The sequence below is a fragment of the Hyperolius riggenbachi genome, chromosome 3 (assembly GCF_040937935.1).
Source record: "Hyperolius riggenbachi isolate aHypRig1 chromosome 3, aHypRig1.pri, whole genome shotgun sequence".
Taxonomy (NCBI): Eukaryota; Metazoa; Chordata; class Amphibia; order Anura; family Hyperoliidae; genus Hyperolius; species Hyperolius riggenbachi.
In genome coordinates, this window is record NC_090648.1 from 267,921,239 (window position 1) to 267,948,882 (window position 27,644).

The 27,644-nt window shown below is 47.2% G+C and overlaps 1 long non-coding RNA gene across 1 annotated transcript; it reads right to left on the minus strand.

The window, feature by feature from the left end:
• Positions 1-1,693: 1,693 nt before the first annotated feature.
• LOC137561398 (uncharacterized) lies at positions 1,694-27,578 on the minus strand. Its single transcript, XR_011029998.1, has 3 exons — positions 27,468-27,578; positions 10,114-10,269; positions 1,694-3,252 (listed from the first exon to the last, which is right to left on the minus strand). It is a non-coding gene; the product is annotated as an uncharacterized lncRNA (long non-coding RNA).
• Between the last annotated feature and the right edge of the window lie 66 nt (positions 27,579-27,644).

Here is a 27,644-nt window from a genome sequence, read left to right on the forward strand (position 1 = left end):
ATTTGGATTTAGCATTAAACACAAGCTCTTCTATGGGCAATACAGAATTCCAATGAGTTAAATAGCAATAAAAATGCAGTGCAGCACTAACAATGGTACCCTAACATGCTTATAAATACCGTACTATGATTGGCAATAATTGTACTAAAAATGCAAGCTGACAGTTTTAAGATTTAGAACCCTTCCACACCAAGTCTATTGCGTTGTGTAAAATTGTATTTAATTTACTGCACTAACGCAATGAGACTACAGGTAGTCCCCGACTTACGAACGACCCAAAAATACAAATGGCATGGATTCTGTGTTTCCATGGGAACAAGTCAATAAAAATTTTCAAATTGCACTTGCAGTTTTTGAGAAAATCGATTTTAAAAAATTCTAAGAAAAAAAAAAGGCTTTTAAACTTGTATAAGCAGGTACAGAGGGCAGAGGTGACACAGAGAGCGGGACACTGGAGGCACAGAGAAGGTACAGGAAACAGAGATGGTACAATGTTCCGACTTAAAGGGATACTGTAGGGGGGTCAGGGGAAAATGAGTTGAACTTACCAGGGGCTTCTAACGGTCCCCCGCAGACATCCTGTGCCCGCGCAGCCACTCACCAATGCTCTGGCCCCGCATCCGGTTCACTTCTGGAATTTCAGACTTTAAAGTCTGAAAACCACTGCACCTGCGTTGCCGTGTCCTCGATCCCGCTGATGTCACCAAGAGCGCACAGCGCAGGCCCAGTATGGTCTGTGTCTGCGCAGTACACTCCTGGTGACATCAGCGGGAGTCAGGACATGGCAACGCAGGCACAGTGGTTTTCAGACTTTAAAGTCTGAAATTCTAGAAGTGAACTGGAGGTGGGGCCAGACCATCGGTGAGTGACTGTGTGGGCACAGGGTGTCTGCGGGGGACCGTTAGAAGCCCCTGGTAAGTTCAACTCATTTTCCCCCGACCCCCCCCCTACAGTATCCCTTTAAGAACAGATTCAGGTTAAGAATGAACCTACAGTCCCTATCTCGTTCGTTAACCGGGGACTACCTGTATATGTCAGTTGGTAGCACATGTCAACAGTGTAGCGAAAAAACACTCGACACACAGCATGCCATGCGTTAGAGTAAAAGCATGGATTTACTGTAGCCTTGAGGCACCCTTTCATTGCCTCACTGTATGGCTGCGCCAGAGGCGGACATGGGCCCGTGTAGCCGCACAGGGGCTCCATGTCCTCTAGGGCCCATGTAATTCCACCAGTTAGGGCCTGATTATCTTCTAGGCATTTCTCCATGTATTCTTCTCTGAAACTCAAGAGAAACAGTGATAATAACTTGTACCCCAGTCATATACAACTTTAAAATGTGTGCTACATTAATACAGTGCCTACAGAATGTGACCTAGGTTCATGTACTTTAATCTTATCGGCATTGTTTGGATCCAACCATGATCTGTTATGACCACGCCCACTCACATGGGGCCTGCTTCATTTATTTCGCACAGGGGCCCATCGTTGGCTTTGTCCGCCACTGGTCTGCGCCAACAGCAGTAATGCGCAGTTGTGTCACAATGTTACCGCAACGCAACAGTGTGAAAGGGCCCTTAGGGGCCAGTACATGGGCATCAGCTGATTGGCTGACTAGCAGAGGAGAGGTTGGTGTTAATGTTATAAACACACACGAAAAAAAATATCTGATAGCTGAATGTCTCATTAAGGGCTTTATTAGAAATAAATATAGTTTTCAAATAAAAACTGTATTACCATATCAAACGTGTACAATAGGTAAAATCAGTGTATTAAAAATACAGCCATGTGTGATCTCCTGGAGGATTAGGGCATAAAATAGGACAATGAACAATTATATACATACTACACACAACAATCAAACCTACATACACCACACATGACTGCCCATATGCTCAAAGAGATGATAGCTACTTTTAATTCAAACAAACATTTCCAAAGGGTCACAATGGGCTCTATTCACAAAACTTCTCATAAAAGACTTATTTATCACCTATTTGATAAAAAATAACCTTTCAGCACATTTACAAGCAAAATAATCAGTCAAAGCAAGTTGTTCCTGATTACCTTCATTTCAATATTACTTTTCTTGCCTTAATTATATTTTTGCTCGTTGGGAGCTTCAAAATGTAACATAGATAAGGTGAAAACAGGTGGAAAAGCTTCATGAATCATGTCTATTGCATCTGCAGGGTCCTTTAACATCAAACCAGTGGAGAACTGCAGTTTGTCTTTCTTCACTGTTATTCCTGTGAGGAGCTTAGCAATACTTCAAACACTGAATGTGGAGTATGGACACCTCTATTAGGGCAAACTGGGCAACTATCCAGGTCCCTAGAGCCTGTAGGCACCTCTTCCATCAGAGGGGAGATACTCAGGGGTTAATGCAGAGTAAACACACCTGTCCAGTCAGCACACTCCTCTTCCTTCTCCGCATCCTCCTGTCTCCATGGGCTCCCATCAGCATCCAAATTAGTCACTGAGCACTGCTATAGTTGTAATTTGCATTATGGCTTCATCCAAATCATTGGTGCAGCGATGCGCCAAAATTAGCTCGCTTTCTCCCCACCAGTGTTGTTGAGAAAGAGATGATATATGATATTTTCCCACATGCCACCATTGTGTGATGCAGCAATTTTCTCATTATGTGCCACAGCAGAGGCAAATCACACATTGCAAAAAAAAAGTTTATTCAATGGAGCATGATAAAAAATGAAAGTCATGTGAAAAAGTGACACTATCCCCACAAACCAATACACTGGAAGAATATTTACTTCACAATAAGTCTATCAGGTATTGCCACAGTTTTCATATCAACCACACAATTAGGAGAACAGAACAAAAAAAAAAAAAAGGTTTCAGAGCAAAAGAGAACCATTGTAAACATTCATTAGTCACCATAATGTGACATAATAATTTATTCAAGTCTTCCTAGAAGTTGTCATTGTACATCTTTAAAACGTTTCCATCAATATAACTTGATTAGTTTATTTTCAGGTATTTCCAATCACACTGCAGCTCTCAACGCATCCTCATCTTCAGACTAGAGATAGTTTCTGTGACACTGGTTATATGTATGCATCCTTTTTTGCCCAAGCCCCCAGCAGGGCAATGACGATAATGAAAGATATCAACAAGTAGGTGGCTAGTTCATCAATGCACCACTGTTCTGAACAGATGCAAGACTGGTTCTGCCAGCTGTCCACATAGGTTACAGGAAGCCGTTGTCTGTGAGCCCGAAGTGACTGTACTCTGAGAAAATGGAAACAAATCATAGCTTATTCTCTAAGTAATAAGACAAAACAACAAGCATATTATTCAGTATAAGGGCTAATGCTGCATATACAGTAAACCTTAGAAACCAATAAGCACAACAAACCTGATGCACTAAAACTTAACAAATACATAGCACACCCCTGTAACACAGCTGGTATGCTAAACATTACAAGGGTTGCAATGAGTGAATAAGGCCTCTTTTCCATGGACTGTTGATAGGCAGTGAAATGCCTCTCAAACTCTCTCAACTGCTCACTTCTGCCTGGTAACTGCTTGTTGCTGCATGACAACTGCTTACTGCTGCCTGGTAACTGCTTGCTGAACACACAGCTCGACAGTTCATGGAAAAGAGGCCTTAGGCCTCTTTTCCACAGGCAGTTGAACTGTGCTCAGCAAGCAGTTGCCAGGCAGCAGTGAGCAGTTACCAGGCAGCAGCAAGCAGTTGTGTGAGTTTGAGAGGCATTTCACTGCCTATCAACTGCCTGTGGAAATTGAGGCCTAGGACCTCTTTTCCATGGACAGTTGAACTGTGTGCTCAGCAAGCAGTTACCAAGCAGCAGCAAGCAGTTGCCAGGCAGCAGCAAGCAGTCTGAGAGGCATTTTACTGCCTATCAACTGTCCGTGGAAAAGAGGCCTCAGAGATAGCGATCAGTTACATGTACAGTAAAACCTTGGTTTGAAAGTAACTTGGTTTAAGAGCGCTTTGCAATGCAAGAAAAAAAGTTTGTGAAATGTTGACTTGATAAGCAAGCAACGTCTTGATATACAGGGCAAAAAAAAGGTATACATGCGTCACGTCATCACAACTGAACCAATAGTTCTTCTTCCTTTGGCGCTGCAGGATTGTACTTAATCTGTGTGTAGAGACTGTACAATTCTGTTACAGTGAAAATCTTGTTTACATTTTCATTTTTTACTATTTTACTATAACTGTTTTTGGATTGTGGAACGAAGCAACTGGGTTTCCATTAATCCTTATGGGGAAATTCACTTTGATATAACAGTGCTTTGGAGTACATGCATGTTTCAGAAACAAATGATGCTCGCAAACCAAGGTTCCACTGTGTATGCAATAAACATGAAGGCACTTTCTGATGTACCTAGGGGAGAGGAGGAAACCCAGACTTTCACCCTCTCTGGCCTGGTGCACACCAAAAACCGCTAGCAGATCCGCAAAATGCTAGCAGATTTTGAAACGCTTTTTCTTATTTTTCTGCAGCGTTTCAGCTAGCGTTTTGCGGTTTTGTGAAGCGTTTTTGGTGTAGTAGATTTCATGTATTGTTACAGTAAAGCTGTTACTGAACAGCTACTGTAACAAAAAACGCCTTGCAAACCGCTCTGAAGTGCCGTTTTTCAGAGCGGTTTGTGGTTTTCCTATACTTAACATTGAGGCAGAAACGCCTCCGCAATCCAAAATCTGCAGCAGCCCGGGAGTATGCGTTTCTGCAAAACGCCTCCCGCTCTGGTGTGCACCAGCCCATTGAAATACATTACCCAAGCGTATCCGCAGCCGCAAGCGGATCGCAAACCGCAGCCGAACCGCTCTGGTGTGCACTAGGCCTCGCTCTCTTCAAGGCCCCTGCTCTCCCAGAAGCTGCCCCTCTTCCTCCCTTCCACAGCAGACCAGCAAAGGGTGTGTGAGATCGCAACTGATTCCAACGAGGGAGTCCTCACTTCTCTGCACTCTCCTGCAGCCCTCTTATCATTATGCACTGCCTCCGTCTGAGGCCCAGTCTTTGGCCTGGTGCATACCAGAGGAGTTTTTCTGAGCGTTTTGAGTTTTTAAATCTGCTGATAATGTTATCCTATGTGTCTGTGCACACTGGAGCAATGAGGTTTTGTAAAAAAAAAAACCCATAGCATTACATTGGGAAGAGCTTTTGAAACCTCTAGCGCCCAAACGCTAGAGGTTTCAAAAGCTCTTCCCAATGTAATGCTATGGGTTTTTTACAAAACCTCATTGCTCCAGTGTGCACAGACACATAGGATAACATTAGCAGCAAATTTAAATACTCAAAACGCTCAGAAAAACTCCTCTGGTGTGCACCAGGCCTTTCTGCATGTTGGGTGGACTCATCATTTGACATGCAGGAAGACTGGGGCACAGACGGAGCCAAAGCAGAAGGAGGCTTGCAGGAGAGTGTAAAGAAGAGAGGACTCCCTCACTGGAATCAGGTGAGTTACAAACAGCACAGCTCTGAACTGATGTGGAAGAGAGGAAGAGGGGCAGCACGGCTTCTGGGGGAGCAGGTCCAAAAAACGGGGAGGGAGGATTTATGTGCTGTCACTGTTCTTCAGCCTCTAGACTCTGTGCAGGCTCCATAGGACAGTACTTCTTTTGTAGAAATAATGCAAAAGATTAGAACCCATGTCATGCTTTCTTTGCCATTTCCATCTCTAAAGGTGCGTACACACATGCGACTATAGTCGTTTGAAACAATCGTTCCCCGATCGTTTCAAACGACAATCGTTTAAAAAAAAGCAGCCAACGACCATTAAGTCTAACGACGGACGAGCTAGATCGTTAAAAACGAACGATCTAGCTTGGCGGATTCTTCCCAACGACGATCGTTTGCAAAAGTAGTACATCGTTGGAAACGGTCGTTCGTACTAGGCTTGACATGCGCATTTCACTATTTCTCCATGGAACTTTTCATTTTTATGCGCAGGCGCAATAGGTGCTTTTACGTGATGTAACGTTCGTTCTAACGATGTGATCGTTACACACCTTTTAAAACTAACTTTACTTAGGTCGTTCTTTCGTCAATTAAAAGTTCGTTCATCGTTGACAACGAACGATCGTTGTCGCATGTGTGTACCTAGCTTTAGGGTTTTCACTGGAGTGCCATGTTCATTTTAGAAATGGATGCAGCACCCGTGCTGATGCAAATTTTATTTTGTTATTAGAACCCGAATTTATATGCGGGAAAACGCTGCGATTCAGGTTTCAAAGAGAACCCGAGGTGGGATTTAATTATATTAGTGGGGCACAGAGGCTGGTTGTGCACACTATCACCAGCCTCTGTTGCCCTATGGTGTGCCCCCAGGACCCCCCTGCGATCTGCTGTCCCCTCCGCCGTGCTAGCGACAAACAGCGTGTCGCCAGCACAATGTTTACCTATGCAGTGTCTGTTAGCGCCACTCCCCGCCTCCTCTGTATCGGCACTACCCGCCCGCGTCCCTTCCCTCCCGCTGACACTCTGCGTGTCGCTAGCACGGCGGAGGGGACAGCAGATCGCAGGGGGGTCCTGGGGGCACACCATGGGGCAACAGAGGCTGGTGATAGTGTGCACAACCAGCCTCTGTGCCCCACTAATATAATTAAATCCCACCACGGGTTCTCTTTAAGGCAGGGGACACACTCATCTTTCAGTTTTCTGCATGCGTTTTTCTGCATGAATTTTCTGCACACCATGTGTGTTTGTATACAGAAAAACGCATTTGTTTTTTTTCACAGCAGCTAGTGTAATTGATAGACAAAAACTGTCAAAATGTGCATAATTCTCCTGCAGGATGTCAGTTTTTTTTCTGTGCTCAAAAAAACACATTAACCCTCCTGGCGGTTCGATTTTTCTGCCAGATAGGAAGAAATCCTTTTTTTTTTTTTTCATGTAAAGCTACCAGAGTGGTAGCTACATAAAACACCACTAGAGGGCGCATGTGTCCCTCTAGTGCGATCATCGCCGGCATCAATAGCAAACAGGGGAACGCGTATAGAACGTGTTCCCCTGTTTGGCTTCTCCTGTCGCCATGGCGACGATCGGAATGACGTCATGGACGTCAGCCACCTCCGATCCAGCCCATAGCGCTGCCTGGAACTCATTGGTCCGGGCAGTGCAGGGCTCTGGTAAGGGGGGGGGGGGGGGCCCTCTTGCGCCGCTGCGTTCGGGCGATCGCCGCAGAGCGGAGGTGATCAAGCTGTACGCACGGCTAGCAAAGTGCTAGCTGCGCGTACAGCAATTTAAATGGGGCAAATTGCCCACCAGGGGCTGAGATATCTTCCTGCGCGGCATAGCCCGAGCTCAGCTCAGGCTTACCGCCAGGAAGGTTAAAGTGGATCCGAGGTGAACTTTTAGGGCTGGAACCCACAAGAGCGTTTTTTTGAGCATTTTGGCAGCGCTGCGATACGCTAGCGTTTTGCCAAAACGCTCAGCTGATGTTAATGGATGGGGCAACTTCCACAGGAGCGTTTGCGTTTCCCAGAAACGCAAACGCAGGACCTGCAGCATTTTGGGAGCGTTAGCGCTTCAAAGTAAAGTATTGAAACGCTAGCAGAAACGCTCAGCAAAACCTAAACTGAGCGGTTTTGCTAGCGTTTTGCGGTTCAGCACACTGTAACAAAATTAAAAATAATTCACAGGACCAATCAGGATAAAAACGCGAAACGCAAAACGCTACACAACCGCTGAGGAAAAAAATACACTGTTGCAAAACGCGACCGAAAACTCGCATGAATCCGCTTGCAAACCGCTCATGCAAAAGTTTGCGTTTTGCGTTTGCAGATTTCAGTGGGTTCCAGGCCTTACTCATTGGATAATTGTGTTCCTTTCCTATTGTTTATAGGGCATTCCTCAAGCCAAATACTTTTTTGTTTTTGTTTTAATACTCGAATTCCCTATAAACTAAATAAACCACGCCCAGAGGTTTTCAGAGAGCCTTGGGAGGAATTAGGTTTTTTTCACAGGCTAAGTGCTCAAGATACAGATAAGCCTGCCTCTGTGTAATGTTTACAAACAACATGGCTGCTGTCATTGTATCACAGGAAAAAAAATAATTTTCTATTAAAGCTGTTTGCAGCTAGATTTGCTGTGTACACTATCTAAACTTTAGATAAGATATATAGACAAGTTACTTGTTATAGTTAGTTTTTCATCTCGGATCCACTTTAAAGAGACACTGAAGCAAAAAATAAAATTGTGATATAATGAATTGGTTGTGTAGTACAGATAATTACTAGAACATAAGTAGCAAAGAAGATATTCTCATATTTTTATTTTCAGTTATATAGTGTTATTTATAACATTGCATCATTCTCTAATATTTGCAGTTTACACACTACTCAGCATTCTAAATGATTTTACAGAGCAGGCCAGTGAATTTTTGAATTGTCCTCTGGAGAGAAAAAGAAAATACAGTGACTGATAGTTGAGATAACAAGCTTCAGGAGACAGAACTCTCTGCAACTTTGAAAGTCATGGAGCTCAATGGCTCTTTTGCATAGATAATAACTGGAGTTTCTTAACTCTTCCTGTACTGGAAACAATATTAGACTTCTGTCTCTGCTCCTAATGTTTTATTTCTGAGCGGTACTACACATACAAATCATTATACCATAATATTTTTTTTTCGCTTCAGTGTCTCTTCAAAGCCTATGTCTAATCTCCATTGCAGTTTACACACATTTTAACACATGTGTTATGCAACTAACCACTGTGAATCCAGCCTTAGAGATATTCACTCTCTGCTACTAGTAACATGACAAAATGAGGAATTGGTCTAAAAACTAAATAGTGACACAAACAAAAAAATACTTTTAGGGTTCATTTCCATAAATGTCAGCGCATCTCTGCGTTGCATGAGGCTCCCCCGTGGGTGGCACTTGTGATCCCATTCATTATAATGAATGGGATTGTGGGTGCTATCACCCCAAAATGCAGGCAATCATGTGCTGCGATTCAGTGGTGAATCCCAGCACACGTATGGAAACATCAGAGATTGCAGTCTATACACTCTCTGATGCCCCTGCGATCGCGTTTCCATAAGCGTGGCTGAAAGCGAGCTATATGGAAACGAGCCCTTAGTAGTTTGGGGGAAGAAGTTCTAATGTTCATCAACATTTTACTGATAGGTGTATGTAGATGTAATATAAGCGCAGTGTATTGATATAATCAATCAGCAGCCAGAGGTTTTCCACTCTACCATGGAACAGTATGTCAGAGATAAACAATAATCCTCAGCGCTCTCCATTGCATTCCCGCTCACTGCGAAGCTTGCAGACACCTTGTGCTCAATATTAGAGACAGTGACCATCACCCCCAAAAATATATGCAGGAGTCAGGGCTAAGCTCATACATAGGGGGTACACTTTATTGCAAGAACTCAAAATCATAACAATAAAACACAAACTCACATTGTGCATCCACGCACACTGGACCCTTTTGCTTTAAAACGCATCAATACACTATTGCACAGTAAGCAGTAAAGTGCCAAATGCTGAGAAAGTCACCAGACTGTAGTTCAGAGGATGCCCGTTCTCCTTCCTGACCAGGTTTCGGCCATCCGCTGTCATCAGAGGATAGGAGAACGAGCTTACACTGGAATTATATATACCTGCCCGTATTATATATGTAATATGGGCAGGTATATATAATCACTTACATGTGACAACATTGTACTGGCCTAGGGAATGTATATACAGGAGAGTCCCGGTTATCCAGAACTCCAGCAGTCTCAACCAACCAGTACAATTCGCCGGCAGTGCTCAAAGTGGTGAAAGCCAACTTCTTAGGCGGTTTGTGGACTCTGCTGTGCTTAAATATTAAGTTCCATGGCTCCCCCAAGGTTAATATACTTTCAATGACTGTATTTTAATGTTTAATACAGAGTTGATGGTATGTATATAGAGTAGGGTATAGTACTGAATTAGCTAGGCCTATTTTTTAACATTCAGTCTCAAGCAACTAGAAAGCACACTTATACGGCATCAGCTGATCCCGATTGGTGCTGGAATTGAGACTCTCTGTACAAAAATAAAATACATAAAACAGAAGATTCTACCTTAGTTTAATGTAAAAATGTGTCTAAAGCAAATAGTTACATTCCAAGTAGATTTCTTACCTTCTTGCAGTGTTCATGTTAGCGGTATCCAAGATTCGTGAAATCTGCTTAACTTTCAGATAGAGTGCTTACTTCTTAAAAACAAATATGGCTTACTATTCCAGCAACCTGTGCGTCTGTGTCCTTGTGTTCATGTACATCCCCAGGAGCATATTCCTGCAAAGCGAACAGTCATGTGCAGTCAGCTGAGGCTGATATCTGACTGTTTTTCTCCAAAACTTCCAGACCCTCAAATCTGATCCAACAGTTTGAAGGAACACAGCCCTTGTCAGAGAAGAGACTCCTCCCAGCAGATGCTAGCTGGAATCAGCACACATAAGGCATGAATAATGTCTTATGTTGCTGCTGCAGCTGCTACCAGCAAATGTTTCCACAATGAGCAAAAGAATGATGACAGTTTGAACCGACCTGCCACCTGATCTCTTATGTTATCAACAGGTCAGACAACACGTTATTGCTTTAAGGGCTCGTTCACAGTGCATTTTTGTCTTTTTTCAAGCGCAGGCGATTTTCAAAATCGCCCTAAAAACAATCTCTATGAGAAGGTTTGTATCAACGCCCGCTTTGCGGCCGGGCAAAGCGGTGCCTGTACCATTTTTGGGACTTTTTGCTATAATGGAAGGTACAGGAAAAACGCTCACAAAATCGCTTTGTGCAGAGTTCACTTCCTGACTTGCGTCAGGGAGTGAATTACAAAACCACTCCGGAAAAGAGCTTAGAAAAGCGCTTTTATCAGAAACGCAGCGCGCAGTGGAGCGGCCGGGAGGGGGAAAAAAAGCTCATAAAAACATTTAGGTTTGAATGAGGCCTGACATGAGATAACGCATGCACAAACCTGATTTCATGCCTGCGCCATGACCTACGACGTGATGTCGGGAAGTTGCGGTTCGACGCTGATCAGTGGTGCTCGTTCTAATTTACCCGACGGGAAAACAATGGCACTGGACGGATGAAAGCTCCCAGAAGCGTTGCAACATAACGCTCTGGGGCGCCTTGTCTAATGTAAAAGGTAACATGAAAGTCAAAGACTTTCATGTTACCCTGCTTGCCGCATCCAATGAGCGATCCGTCAAAACGAACGGATCAGCTCCTCCTAGTGTGAAAGTGCCCTTAGTGCCAGTTCACATTGCATGGATGAAAAACTGATCCATTGAACGGGTCAAACAAATCTGTTCCAATGGAGCAATGTGAACAGATCATATTGATTAAAGGGACTCTGAAGTCTCTTTTTTTTACCAGTTTTTTTTTTTTACATTTAGTCCTGTTCATAATTAAATTCTAAGTGGATTCTCCGCATTCCTGTGGCAGAACGAGTGTTTTATACCAGAGAAATAGACCTGCAAAGTTCCATGACTTTGCAGGTCGCAGATTCTGCTGCCCTGGGGAGGCAGAGCTTTGTGCTGTAGCTCTGCCTTTTCCGCAATCAATCTCCGCCTCCTCCCCGCCCCTCTCAGTGAAAAAAGACTTAAAGGGGCGGGGAGAGGCGAAGATTGACTGGATTAGAGGCAGAGCTACTAGAGGAACAGCTCTGCCTCTACCCAAAAGGAGGATCTGCAGAGCCCAGGAAATTTGCTAAGCTATTTCTCTGGTATAAAACACTTGTTCTGCCGTGGGAATGCAGGGAATCCACTTAAAATGTAATACTGAACAGGACTAAATAAAAAAAACTGGTAAAAAAAAAAAGAGATCCTGATAATCCGCACACTCTTGATGAACCAAGTTCAATGTTTTAATTCAAAAAAGTGACACATGCCATTCCATAGGCCAATGATTCGTTTCGGGGCCCCGTGGGGTCCCCTTTGTCAAGGTAACAAAACACAGAATGGTGACGTAAAAAAAAAGAGACTTCAGAGTCTCTATAACATATGATCCATTGGCATCCGTTAGGGATGGACCCCACTAGGAATCGCTGCAGAGCTTTTAAATCGCACCAGCGCTGTGTGCAACGATTCCTAGGGCAATTGTGCTCGCAATGCGCTCCGTTTAGGAGTGCTATACAGTAAACTGCTGCCCGCAGGGATTAGGAATTGATCCATTGGACAACAATTCATGGAATTGTACAGGCACATCCCTACTGTGTAGCAGGGAGATGGGATGATGAGCGCTACCCAATGGAGTGGGAGGGGCAAAGGATGGAGAACAATAGTCTCAGGCAATGTTTGACTGTGGAGATACAGCAGGCAAGATGCACTGGGGAAGTTCAGGGACTGTCATACACACACTAGATTCTCAGCAGAGGCAGCCACAAAATAGATGCCGCGAGGAGAACGCCAGCGCATACCACTAAGGCTGCATCTGAAATGACCACCAGCTCAGTGTGCAGCACCTAGATTTTCTGCACACTTTCCATTCAATTCAGATGCAAATCATATGCAAATCTGCTACTACTTATTATGCAAACAGGAAACTCAGGAGGGGGGCTGGGAGCAGCTAACCTGACAGTTACATAGTTACAAAGTTAAGAAAAGGTGGGGTGAAAGGCTGCGCGTCCCTAAACACATGCTGCAATTGAATGGTTAATCGCACAGGCATACACCGCCTCTGCTAGACTGAAAAATGCATGCCCTGCATCCAAGACAAGTGCTAACATTTATTAAACTAGGAGGAACTTTAGCTTCCAATATGGTTTGCATGCAAAGTATATTATACTAGACACTTGCACCACGGTGAGGAGAACCTTAGGGACGCACAGCCTTTCCCCCCCACCTTTTCTTAACAAAATAGATGCCTTCCAAATATTTAAAGGGACACTGTAGGGGGGTCGGGGGAAAATGAGTTGAACTTACCCGGGGCTACTAATGGTCCCACGCAGACATCCTGTGCCTGCTCAGCCCCTCACCGATGCTCTGGCCCTGCCTCCGGTTTGCTTCTGGAATTTCAGACTTTAACCTTCCTGGCGGTAACCCCGCCAGGCAGCGGCAAGGGGTGGATCGGGACTCCCTTAGACGTCACGACGTCCATGACGTCGGCGACGTCATCCCGCCCCGTCGCCATGGCAACGGGGGAAGCCCTCCAGGAAATCCCGTTCTTTGAACGGGAGTTCCTGATCGCCTATCGCCGGAGGCGATCGGCGGGGCTGGGGGGATGCCGCTGAGCAGCGGCTATCATGTAGCGAGCCCTAGGCTCGCTACATGATTTAAAAAAAAATAAAAATCAAAAAACCGGCTGCGCTGCCCCCTAGCGGTTTTTAATATACCGCCAGGAGGGTTAATGTCTGAAAACCGCTGTGCCTGCGTTGCTGTGTCCTCGATCCCGCTGATGTCACCAGGAGCGTACTGCACAAGCCCAGTATGGTCTGCGACTGCACAGTACGCTCCTGGTGACATCAGCGGGAGTGAGGACATGGCAACGCAGGCGCAGTTGTTTTCAGACTTTAAAGTCTGAGATTCCAGAAGTAAACAGATGGTTGGGCCGGAGCATCGGGGAGTGGCTGCGCGGGCACAGGATGTCTGCAGGAGACCATTAGAAGCCCCGGGTAAGTTCAACTCATTTTCCCCTGACCCCCCCTACAGTATCCCTTTAAGACGTTTACAGTGGTGTGTCGGACAATATAATCGCATGGCTAACGCAACTTCTGTATGTTCACATTGGCACGCTGGTGCGGTGCGGAGGAATCCGTTAGCATAATCCAATGCATGCAGTGAACTGAGCACCTTGGGAGGTTTTCCCTGGTGCTCAGTTTTCTGACAGTTGCAGTGAAGCATACTTTCTATATACTGTATGTGTTTCAACGCATGCATATGGTGTGATGCGACTTCTCTCCTCTGCTGCTTTTATTTTTAGAGGGAATGCAATGCATCTCCCCACTGTGAACGTAGCCTCAACATCCCTAAAATGCTCTTGTATGAAATCTCTGATCATGGCAATGTACCACCCCAGGTGGTTTGCGGTGTTATACTTGATGTTGGCCAAGTAAACAGGGCATGCACCATCCAGTGACAGTTTACTAGGAAAATCATTCATAAAAACTATAAAAGGCTATGAAAATGCCTGGAAAATTCTTACAAAGGCAGTAAGTGCTTCTTCAGGGCTTCTTCACAGTGGGACTTTGCGGAGCTGTGTTATAAAGTCTAATAACGCAGCTTACCACACTGCAATGAAAAGCCTATGGGACGTTCACAGTGTGACGTTTGCGTCGCATTGTAACGCGTGGCGTCATAGTAATGCACTGCTGCAGTGCGTTACCTCTAAACGCACGTTACCAGTTACAGGAGCCATACTTTTCATTGCCTGTACCTACTGTATGTGACAGTAAAGCAGCGTTAATGTGCGTTACCATCCTTTTTTGCTGTTGCGTTGTGACTTTAACGTCGCATCACAATGCAACTTCCCACTGTAAATGTAGCCTCAAGCTTTTTTTTTCAAATGTGTGTGTAAACTGCGCCTTACATGCTGGGTAAGGAACACTCACTTAGTCTGCTCTCGAAGAAATGAGCAGAAAATGGCGCTAGTATACTTTAGGGGACCCAACGGGTATCCCCATAGACAAACAGCCACTTCCTGTGCGCGGCAAACTCACTACACTTGGTGGCAACCACTAATTAGTAAGAAATAGGGGACCCAGGGAAAAACACTAAAATTGCACACTTTGGGTACAGTGCTTGCTTCGGCTACCCCGCCTCTCACACAACTTTACTAAACCTATTCGATTGGTGCCATTGATAGGGACTCCTGCAGGGTCCCCTATTTCTTACAAATGGAAGTGGCTGTTTGTCTATAGGGAATCCCGTTGGGTCCTCTAAAGTAAACTTACACACATCCAATTTTGATTGGTCAATTTTACCACCCCCATGCAGTATGAGGACCAACACACTTTAAATACTATGAACAAACTGTGAAGGTAAGTTCTCATACAATTGGCCAGTTATTGGCCAAGAAAAAATGGATGTTGGTACACACATCAGATAAAAATCTTTGTAAACCAAACCGAGGAATCAATCTGTCACATAGGTTTGTCAGAGTTTGAATTAAGGATCATTCTAACAATGTTGTACACATAAATATAATCGGTTCAAGCCAAAGACCCAAGAAATGCTTTTGTAGTCTACTTACAACCTTCTTTTGGCGCTAGCCTAGTTGTGGCTACCCAGCGGAAAACCTCATAGACCATAGGCCCTTCCTGCTTGCAGCAATCTGGTCATGTCCACTAAGCAATAGGGGTCCCAGAGCGAAACACTTAGGCCACGTTCACAATGGGCATTGCTTTTTGTGACAGCAGGAATGCAACAGGACAGCGGCGCCATACATTATCTGCGTGTTGCGTTACAATGCTACACCCCGTTATACCGAAACACTACCCCCCCCCCCCCCCCCCCCCCCGCACTGTGAACTTTGCATAGGTGGTGCATTGCAGTGCAGTAAGCCGCTTTACACCGCCCCACAATGCACCAATGTGAACGTGTCACACTCACCATCTCAGGTCCCTGCGTCGGTCTCGTGTCCATTCCGGGTTGTGCACGCACAGGGGGTCCTTAGGTGTTGTATTTGGACTTCCTGGTTGGCGGCGCGCGGCGTTGCGCAGTGTGCGCATGCGCGCAAACTGTTGCGTGTGCGCAAGGTTTTGCGCGCGCGGACGTTTGCACGGCGTTGCGCGCGCAATGCGCATGGCATTCATTTTGGCGCCAAAATCCTGTATAAAAGCAGCACTGGCCATTGCTCCAGTGCTGCTCATTCTGACAGCTTGGCGTTAGCCCCGTGGAAACTCTGTTGATTAGCTTGCTGAACTGACTCCTGGATTTGACCCTTGGCTTGTGACCCCGACCTCTCCTGATTGCCGCCTGCCCCGACTCTTGGATTGTACCTCGTTCTGCCTGATCGCCACCTGCCCCGACCTCTGGCCTGTGACCCGACTACGCTGTTCTCTCCTGCCCTGGACCTCTGGCTACTGTCTGACTACGTCTGTTCCCTCTCACACAATAGCGTCGCTGTTCTCCTGACCACTTGCTGAGGTTATCCCTGGCTGGGCACTAGGCAGGGAAATCCTGCACTCCCCTCAAGGGGGTGTGGGCGAAGACCCGTGGTCGCTTAGGTCCACTTCTGGGTAACGCCTCTTCCTTCAGTGGGAAGGTCAATAACGCCTGAAGATAACAGTAGAAGATAACAGTAACGAGCAGCCATTATGGACACTAGTGAGAATCGTTCACCGGTGGAGATCCTATACGAACTGTTTACGCAATTACGACTGTCTGTGGACGAGGTCCAGAAAGGCTATATGGAAGGGGCGTCGCTAGCCCTATTTTGGGGGGCCTTTAAGAAGGGGCAGGGAGCCCCTTCTTAAAGGGGCTCCCTGTCACTCACTCACTCCCTAAAGGGGCTCCCTGTCACTCACTCACTCCCTAAAGGGGCTCCCTGACACTCACTCACTCCCTAAAGGGGCTCCCTGACACTCACTCACTCCCTAAAGGGGCTCCCTGTCACTCACTCACTACCTAATGGGGCTCCCTGGCACTCACTGCCTAATGGGGCTCCCTGTCACTCACTGCCTAATGGGGCTCCCTGTCACTCACTGCCTAAAGGGACTCCCTGTCACTCACTCACTCCCTAATGGGGCTCCCTGTCACTCACTCACTCCCTAATGGGGCTCCCTGTCACTCACTCACTACCTAAAGGGGCTCCCTGTCACTCACTCACTACCTAAAGGGGCTCCCTGGCACTCACTCACTACCTAAAGGGGCTCCCTGGCACTCACTCACTACCTAAAGGGGCTCCCTGGCACTCACTTACTACCTAAAGGGGCTCTCTGGCACTCACTCACTGCCTAAAGGGGCTCCCTGGCACTCACTCACTCCCTAATAGGGCTCCCTGTCACTCACTCACTAATGGGGCTCCCTGTCACTCACTCACTGCCTAAAGGGGCTCCCTGGCACTCACTCACTGCCTAATGGGGCTCCCTGTCACTCACTCACTCCCTAAAGGGGCTCCCTGGCACTCACTCACTACCTAATGGGGCTCCCTGTCACTCACTGCCTAAAGGGACTCCCTGTCACTCACTCACACCCTAATGGGGCTCCCTGTCACTCACTCACTCCCTAATGGCTGTCACTCACTCACTACCTAATGGGCTCCCTGTCACTCACTCACTACCTAAAGGGGCTCCCTGGCACTCACTCACTTCCTAAAGGGGCTCCCTGGCACTCACTCACTGCCTAAAGGGGCTCCCTGGCACTCACTCACTCCCTAATCGGGCTCCCTGTCACTCACTCCCTACCTAAAGGGGCTCCCTGGCACTCACTCACTACCTAATGGGGCTCCCTTGCACTTACTCACTCACTCCCTAATGGGGCTCCCTGTCACTCACTCACTACCTAAAGGGGCTCCCTGGCACTCACTCACTACCTAATGGGGCTCCCTGTCACTCACTCACTTCCTAAAGGGTCTCCCTGTGACTCACTCACTACCTAAAGGGGCTCTCACTCACTCACTACCTAAAGGGACTCCCTGTCACTCACTCACTGCCTAAAGGGCCTCCCTGTCACTCACTCACTACCTAAAGGGGCTCCCTGGCACTCACTCACTACCTAAAGGACCTCCCTGTCACTCACTCACTACCTAAAGGGACTCCCTGTCACTCACTCACTGCCTAAAGGGCCTCCCTGTCACTCACTCACTGCCTAAAGGGCCTCCCTGTCACTCACTCACTGCATAAAGGGCCTCCCTGGCACTCACTCTCTGCCTAATGGGGCTCCCTGGCACTCACTCACTACCTAATAGGGCTCCCTGTCACTCACTCACTTCCTAAAGGGGCTCCCTGTGACTCACTCACTACCTAAAGGGACTCCCTGGCACTCACTCACTCCCTAATGGGGCTCCCTGTGACTCACTACCTAAAGGGACTCCCTGTCACTCACTCACTACCTAAAGGGACTCCCTGTCACTCACTCACTCCCTAATGGGGCTCACTGTCACTCACTCACTACCTAAAGGGCCTCCCTGTCACTCACTCACTTCCTAAAGGGGCTCCCTGGCACTCACTCACTGCCTAAAGGGGCTCCCTGGCACTCACTGCCTAAAGGGGCTCCCTGGCACTCACTCGCTGCCTAAAGGGGCTCCCTGGCACTCACTCACTACCTAAAGGGGCTCCCTGTCACTCACTATCAGGGTCCCTGTCACTCACTACCTAACTGGAGGCGCCTGTTACTCACTAGCTAACCTGGGGGTCCCTGTCAATCACTACCTAACTTGGGGGGCTACCATATTAAGGGGGCATTCTGCCTATTTATGTGAAATGCTGTCTATTTATGTGCCTCATGACTGCTGAATTTGTCTTGTTGGGAGCCTTATGATTTGTTGGGGGCCTCAAGATTGCTGAATTTGTCTTGTTGGGGGCCTCATGATTTGTTGGAGGCCTCATGATTGCTGAATTTGTCTTGTTGGGGGCCTCATGATTTGTTGGGGGCCTCATGATTGTTGAATTTGTCTTGTTGGGGGTCACATGATTGCTAACTGCGAGACTATGGGAAAAGCTGAATCCTTATCATACGAGACAATAGCATTAAACCTACTTTTTTTAGCTTTTTAAAACAGAAAATAAAACTGGGAGGTTCTAAAAAATTGAATACATTTTTCAGGCGTAGGATGGATGAAATTGTTTATCTTCACAGTTTATTTTCAACTTGGATTTTCCATAATGTTCATGTATGAGTTAAAACGTTTGTACAGTATTTAGTTTAAATTGTGGTTGCCACTTTGCGATAGATAACTGACTTTTGGGTTGCAGTTTGGGCACTCGGCCTCCAAAAGGTTCGCCACCACTGTCATAATCTAATGTCCCACCATTGCTAGGTTCATGTAAATTTGTCTCCACCCATTACCACACCTATATTCTGGTCCATGGCCCACCCATTTTTCGGTACGGCGCGATAAACACGCCGCACAACGTGATCCTCATATTTTTGGCACGCTAGCTGCAGTGTGCTGAATTCTGCTGCCTACAGTATGTACAGTATACGCTGTTCTCTAGTGCCTGCACTGTGTGCTGATTTACCTCCAGTGTGTACAGTGTAAGGTGTTACTCTGTGCCTTTACTGATTGTAAACCAGCTATATTGTATGCTGATCCCTGCTACTTTCAGTATGTACAGTATTAGCTGTAAAGCCCGGTACACACATACAATTTTGATTAGCCAATTTTAGCTGTGTTCATAAAATGCATTGTCTCTTGGCCCACTTACTGCACGGGGGTGGTAAAATTGGGGGTCAGTGATTGACCAATCAAAATTGTATGTGCGTATACATCTTTGATCTATGCCTATACTGATTGTAAATTATCTAAATAAAGGACAGGGGGCCCCATCCAATATTTCGATGGGCGGGCCCGTTATCTGTAGCTTACACCGCTGCTAAGTTCATTTACATTTGGCCCCACCTATGGCCACGCCCACTCACCTCATGGCCATGCCCATATACCTCCCCACCTGGTGCCCACAGGTGCCCCCGATCTCCAAGGACCCTAGAAACGCCCCTGCTACATGGAGATCCGGGACCAGCTGCGGGCCTCTTCTACTCCGCCTGCCGGATCTGCTGTGCTAGCTCCTGCCCCTGCTCCTCCCGTCAATCCCGATCCTGCCGCGGTGCAGGGTGCTGTGGAGCCTGCACCTGAACCAAGATTGCCTCTCCCTGAGCGGTTTTCTGGCGAATGCACAAAGTTTCGCTGGTTCCAGAGTGCCTGCCGGCTTCATTTCTCATTACTCCCAAGGACCTATTCTAATGAGGAGATTAAGGTGGGGGCTGTCATCTCTCTGCTGCAAGGAGAACCACAGGCCTGGGCTCTCCATATGGTCGAACAGCGCCATTCTGCCTTGAGCGATCTGAACTCTTCGTTTACCGCCATGACAGAGTTATATGATGACCCGGGAAGAGCTTCATCTGCGGAACTGGCCCTTGAGACCTTGCGGCAAGGGAGAAGGCCAGTAGAAGATTATGTTACAGAGTTCAGGCGTTGGGAAGCTGACGTTTCATGGAATGACTCGGCACTGAAGTTTCGTTTCCGTCAAGGGTTGTCAGACGCCATCAAGGACGAACTGGCCAGGGTGGGAGTTCCAGACACCCTGAAGGAACTTATCCGCCTGGCCATCCAGATAGACAGGCGTCTGAGGGAGAGACGAGCGGAGAGGTCAGGAAGCTCTCGTCCCTTAGGGAGTTGTCCCACTTGGCCTAATCCCTCTGGTCCGGTCTTCGACCCTACTCCCGTATCCGAAGAACCTGAACCGATGCAGTTGGGATTGGCTCAGCCTGCTATCTCCCCTGAGGAAAGGCAACGGAGAAGGTCATCCAACCTGTGTCTTTACTGTGGAGCGTCCGGCTACTTCCGGCTGAACGGCCCTGTCCGCCCTTCGGGTGAGCCTATGTCTACAGTGCGTTTCAACAGAGTCCCTGGTCTGCCGCCTGCATCTTCTCATATCCCTCTTATCCTTTCTTTGAAGGGTTCCAGAGGAAGGACAATCAAAATTAGAGCCTGACTCTGGAGCTTGTTCCTGTTTTTTGGATTTTTCTGTGGCTCAACAACTCCAGCTCCCTACACGGACCAGATGCCATCCTCTTACCATTCAACTAGCCGATGGATTCAGCCTTGGATCTGGTCCCATCATCTCCGAGACTTTACCATTACTTGTAACCATTCAAGGGTAGCATCAGGAGTATCTATCCTTCGATTTACTTCCATCACCTTTGTTCCCAGTAATCCTGGGGATGCCCTGGCTACGGACCCATGACCCTGCTATCAATTGGGCTACTGGAGAGGTATCCTTCCGCTCTGAATACTGTGTGCGCTATTTTTTCCCTCGTGCTGGGGCCCTGTTCTGCTTGAGTTCTCCTAAGAAGGACATTGTGCCTGCCATGTACCATGACTTCCTAGATGTCTTTGATAAGGCCGGGGCAGATTCTCTTCCACCTCATCGGCCGTATGATTGCCCTGTTGATCACCAGCCAGGAGCACCCATTCCCTTTGGACGGACTTATCCTCTCTCGGAGCCAGAGACTCAGGCCCTGAAGGAATATATTGAAGAGAATCTTCAGAAAGGCTTTATCCGCCCCTCTACCTCCCCTGCTGGAGCGGGAATCTTTTTTGTTGAGAAAAAAGATGGGTCACTTCGCCCTTGTATAGACTATCGTGAACTCAACAAGATTACTGTGAAGAATCGCTATCCCCTTCCTCTCATGCCCGACCTGTTTCGCAGACTCCGTTCTGCCTGTATCTTCTCCAAGTTGGATCTGCGAGGGGCGTACAATGTGATCCGGATCCGGGAAGGGGATGAGTGGAAAACTGCCTTTCGTTCCCGTTTTGGCCACTACGAATATCTGGTGATGCCTTTCGGCCTCTGCAACGCCCCTGCTACATTTCAGCATTTTGTGAATGACATCTTCAGGGATTTCATTGATGACTTCCTAGTGGTCTATCTTGCCGACATTCTTATTTTTTCAACTTCTGAGGAGGAACATCATGGGCATGTTAAAAAGGTCCTTGCTCGTCTTCGCACTCACAGACTGTATGCTAAACCGGTTCGAGTTCAACAAGGAGAACATTCAGTTCCTAGGCCTGAAGATCTCTCCTGCTGGGGTGAAGATGGACTCTCAAAAGGTCTCTGCCATTCAGGAATGGCCAGTAACGACTGATCGGAAGGCAGTCCTGAGATTTATTGGGTTCGCCAACTTCTATAGAAGGTTCATAAAGAGTTTCTCGTCGATCGTGGCTCCCATTACTCAGCTAACAAGTACTCGTACTCCATTCAGATGGACTCCACAGGCTCAAGGGGCTTTCGAGAAACTCAAGATTAGCTTCACCTCCGCTCCCATCCTCAAACATGCAGATCCTTCTAAGGCTTTCATCTTGGAGGTTGATGTGTCTGAGATTGCTATCGGGGCTATTCTCTCTCAGCGTTTTGGCCCAAGTTCCATCCTCCATCCAGTGGCCTTTTTCTCCAGAAAGCTGAATACCGCGGAGAGAAATTACGATGTGGCAGACAAGGAATTGCTGACTATCAAGGCCGCACTGGTGGAATGGCGTTATCTTCTGGAAGGGGCGGAGCATCCCATACTCATTCTTACGGACCACAAGAATCTTGAGTACCTTCACTCAGCAAAAAGACTTAGGCCACGACAGGCTAGGTGGTCCCTCTTCTTCTCCAGGTTTAATTTTCATTTAACCTATCGGCCGGGTTCCAAGAATGCCAAGCCTGACGCCTTGTCCCGGATGTTCCATTCAGAAGCTGTTCCTGGCCCAGAAGCAGAGAATATTCTGTCACCCCAGCACTTTCTTATTCTTCAGTCCAACCTCTTGAACTCCATTAAGCAATCCCAGATACCGCAAGACCTGCTTCCAGACTTAACGGCTAAAGAGGGGCTGCACTTTTTCCAGGGCAAGCTGTTTTTTCCCTCCGAATATCGTCTCCCAGTTCTCCAGTCTTGCCATGACAATAAACTTGCGGGTCACTTCGGTGGAGACAGGACCCTTGATCTGCTCCGAAGGGACTTTTGGTGGCCTGGCATCTCAAAGGATTGCAGACAGTTCGTGTCTTCACGTGAAGTGTGTGCTCGCTCAAAGACTCCTCGTGCAAGACCATGGGGTCTCCTGAACCCTTTGCCTATACCCGAGAAACTTTGGGAAAATATCGCCATGGACTTTGTTGTCGAGTTGCCGTCCTCCCAGGGTTTTACCACCATCCTGGTTGTAGTGGACCACTTCTCTAAAATGGCCCATTTCCTTCCCTGCAAGGGAGTACCTTCTGCCGCTGAGACGGCTGACCTTTTTCTCAGGGAGATTGTTCGTCTGCACGGCTTACCTTCGGATGTGATCTCTGACCGAGGAGTACAATTCACGTCCAGATTCTGGCAAGAACTTTGTAAGTGCCTAGGAATACACTCCTCACTGTCCTCTGGTTATCACCCTCAATCTAATAGACAAACTGAGAGGACCAATCAGACCCTATCAAACAACAATATCTAAGATGTTTCATCTCGGCTTCAAAGGGTGACTGGTTTCCTCTGTTAGCTATGGCAGAGTTCGCATACAACAACTCCATCCATTCTGCTACTAATCAGTCCCCTTTCTTCGTGAACTATGGCTTCCACCCTTCCTTCCTACCTGGTATTAACTTTACGGCCACAGTTTCTGGAGTCCAGGAGAGAGTGGCCGCACTCAAAGACAATTTCAGCACGGTTCAGAAGGTCCTGAAACAAACTATGGACAAGGGAAAAAGGGCAGCTGATAGACTAAGAAGAGAGGGTCCCGAGTTACTTCCTGGAGATCTAGTCTGGTTGTCCACTACAAATCTGAGGTTGCATTGTCCCTCCAGGAAGTTGGGCCCTAAATTCATTGGTCCTTTTCCTGTGTTGACCCAAATTAATCAAGTGGCCTTCAAGCTTTCCCTTCCTAATTCTCTTTGAATCCACCCATTGTTTCATATATCCTGTTTAAAGAAAGTTATACCCAGCAACTTTCCTAACCGTTCTGTTGCTCCACCTCCACCAATCCTGGTGGATGGAGTCAAAGAGTTTGAGGTGGAGAGGATTTTGGACAGCAGGAGGGTTAGGAACTCTGTCCAGTACTTGGTTAAATGGAAAGGGTTCGGTATGGAGGAAAATACCTGGAAACCTGCTCAGAACGTTCATGCCCCAAGACTGGTCAGACAGTTCCACCAGAGGTTCCCTGAAAAGCCAGCTCCTGGGGGCACCCGGAGGTTGCCCTTAGGGGGGGGGGCAATGTCACACTCACCATCTCAGGTCCCTGCGTTGGTCTCGTGTCCATTCCGGGGTGCGCACGCACAGGGGGTCCTTAGGTGTTGTATTTGGACTTTCTGGTTGGCGGCGCGCGGCGTTTTGCAATGTGCGCGCGCCTGCGTGAGGTGCTGTGCGCGCAATGCGCATGGCGTTAATTTCGGCACCAAAATCCTGTATAAAAGCAGCACTGGCCATTGCTCCAGTGCTGCTCGTTCTGACAGCTTGGCGTAAGCCCCGTGGAAACTCTGTTGATTTGCTTGCTGAACTGACTCCTGGATTTGACCCTTGGCTTGTGAACCCGACCTCTCCTGATTGCCGCCTGACCCGACTCTTGGATTGTACCTCGTTCTGCCTGATCGCCGCCTGCCCCGACCTCTGGCCTGTGACCCGACTACGCTGCTCTCTCCTGCCCTGGACCTCTGGCTACTGTCTGACTACGTTTGTTCCCTCTCACACATTAGCGTCGCTGTTCTCCTGACCACTTGCTGAAGTTATCCCAGTAGTGACCGGGCTGGGCACTAGGCAGCGAAATCCTGCACTCCCCATAAGGGGGTGTGGGCGAAGACTCGTGGTCGCTTTGATCTACTTCTGGGTAACGCCTCTTCCTTTAGTGGGAAGGTCAATAGCGCCTGAAGATAACAGTAGAAGATAACAGAAGGTGGCCTAAAAGAGACCCCAGCCCAAACTCCACACACAACCAGCGATATTAGCACACCTCAAAAACTTGTTGGTTCTTCTTGTCCACAGATATGTGCAAGCCCCTCAGTCAGTGGCAAGGACAATCTCATAAAGGGGTCCCTATGCTTACGGACGGTGGATGCAGCTGCGTCATATACATACAAGTGATGCCTATTAGGGCTGAACTATTTTAGGTTTTAAACTGAAAATTGTAATCAGGCCCAAGACGATCTTCAGATCGTCAAAGCGGCATTTTTCGGCAAGCGTTGCCTAGTAACGCTGGCCGCCAGGAAGTGATGCCACACTTCCTGGTACAGGTCCCGCGTTACTATGCGAGCACTTGTTCGCTCTTCACCGTGGCTCCCCCTGCGGCTATGCATTGTGGTCAGGCCATATGGAATTGAAACTTTACTGGAGGAGGGGGCGAGAGCAGATATAGAACAGCGGTGGGAAGGGAGAAAATAGAGGGGGATCTGCCTATATACACGAAAGTAGGTGGGAATTTGGATGGCTAAACCTGTATTGCGGCACCTATACACTGGCTAAACCTGTATTGTGGCACCTATACACTGGCTAACCTGTACTGTGGCACCTATACACTGGCTAACCTGTACTGTGGCACCTATACACTGGCTAACCTGTACTGTGGCATCTATACACTGGCTAACCTGTACTGTGGCACCTATACACTGGCTAAATGTGTATTGTGGCACCTATACACTGGCTAAATGTGTATTGTGGCACCTATACACTTTCTAACCAGTACTGTGGCACCTATGCACTGGCTATCCTGTACTGTGGCACCTATGCACTGGCTAACATGTACTGTGGCACTTATACACTGGCTAAACCTGTATTGTGGCACCTATACACTGGCTAACCTGTACTGCGGCACCTATACTCTGGCTAACCTGTACTGTGGCATCTATACACTGGCTAACCTGTACTGTGGCACCTATGCACTGGCTAAACCTGTATTGTGGCACCTGTACACTGGCTAAACCTGTATTGTGGCACCTATACACTGGCTAAACGTGTATTGTGGCGCCTATACACTGGCTAACCTGTACTGTGGCACTTATACTCTGGCTAACATGTACTGTGGCACTTATACACTGGCTAAACCTGTATTGTGGAACCTACATACTGGCTAACCTGAACTGTGGCACCTGTACACTGGCTATCCTGTACTGTGGCACCTGTACACTGGCTAAACCTGTATTGTGGCACCTATACACTGGCTAAACGTGTAATGTGGCGCCCTATACACTGGCTAACCGGTACTGTGGCACCTATGCACTGGCTAACCTGTACTGTGGCACCTATGCACTGGCTAACATGTACTGTGGCACTTATACTCTGGCTAACATGTACTGTGGCACTTATACTCTGGCTAACATGTACTGTGGCACTTATACTCTGGCTAACATGTACTCTGGCACTTATACACTGGCTAAACCTGTATTGTGGCACCTATACACTGGCTAACCTGTACTGTGGCACCTATACACAGGCTAATATGTACCGTGGCACTTATACACTGGCTAAACCTGTATTGTGGCACCTACACACTGGCTAACCTGAACTGTGGCACCTGTACACTGGCTATCCTGTACTGTGGCACCTGTACACTGGCTATCCTGTACTGTGGCACCTGTACACTGGCTATCCTGTACTGTGGCACCTGTACACTGGCTATCCTGTACTGTGGCACCTATACACTGGCTAATATGTACTGTGTCACTTATACACTGGCTAAACCTGTATTGTGGCACCTACACACTGGCCAACCTGAACTGTGGCACCTGTACACTGGCTATCCTGTACTGTGGCACCTGTACACTGGCTATCCTGTACTGTGGCACCTGTACACTGGCTAAACCTGTATTGTGGCATCTATACACTGGCTAAACGTGTATTGTGGTGCCTATACACTGGCTAACCTGTACTGTGGCACTTATACACTGGCTAAACCTGTACTGTGGCACCTATACACTGGCTAACCTGTACTGTGGCACCTATACAATGGGTAACCCGTACTGCTGCACCTATACACTGGCTAACCTGTACTGTGACACCTATCCACTGGCTAACATGTACTGTGACACTTATACTCTGGCTAACATGTACTATGGCACTTATACACTGACTAAACCTGTACTGTGGCACCTATACACTGGCTAACCTGTACTGCAGCACCTATACACTGGCTAACCTGTACTGTGGCACCTATACAATGGGTAACCGTACTGCTGCACCTATACTGGCTAACCTGTAGTGCGGCACCGTGACTGGCTAACATATACTGCGGCACCCATACTGGCTAACCAGTACTACTGCACCTATAGCTGGCTTACCTATACTAGTACACCTATAGCTAGCTAACCTTTCCTAGGGCAACTATAGTTGGTTAAACTATACTGGGGGCACCTATATGTAGCTACTTATACTGGGGGAACTCATACTCACTATTGGTGTGCTGATCCATCGTTGTGCATTGAAAATCGTCAATTGAATCAAAATCACAATTTCTGACAGAAATCGTGCAATTCAATATTTTACTAAAATCGTTCAAGCCTAGTGCATATCTATAAGAGCCTATACTGTACTGTAGTTTGTCTTTGGGGAAAAAAAATAATAAACATTTTCCAGGGAAAATTATCCCATTTATTTACAGGCAACCACTATGGGCTTCTTCACAATTATAATCGCAAGGCAATAGCAATTTTGCAACACATTTTACAGCGATTGCGTCTGTGGAACAAGAAACGCATCACAATTGCTCCTAAAATTCATGCAGCAAGGTTGCAATTTTATACAAATCACAGTGAGAACGCTCTTACAGTGTCAGCATTTTACTGTGAAAACGCCCTGAAAAGTGCCCCGGTGTGAACTAGCCCATAGTCAATACTATTCAAATACTGAACAAAACTACAATGTTATTAGAAAAACAAATCACTCTACCACGCTGGTACAAACAATCGTTGGGCCGATTTTCCACATAAAGGCAATGATTATGCCTTAATCCGGCCATGGCATCTCGCAGTATTCCACAGTTATGGCGGAGAACTTCATTTCCCAGAATGCTCTACGGTAACATCGGTAATTACGGCAAGTCTTTAAACCAGCCAATCAGAGACA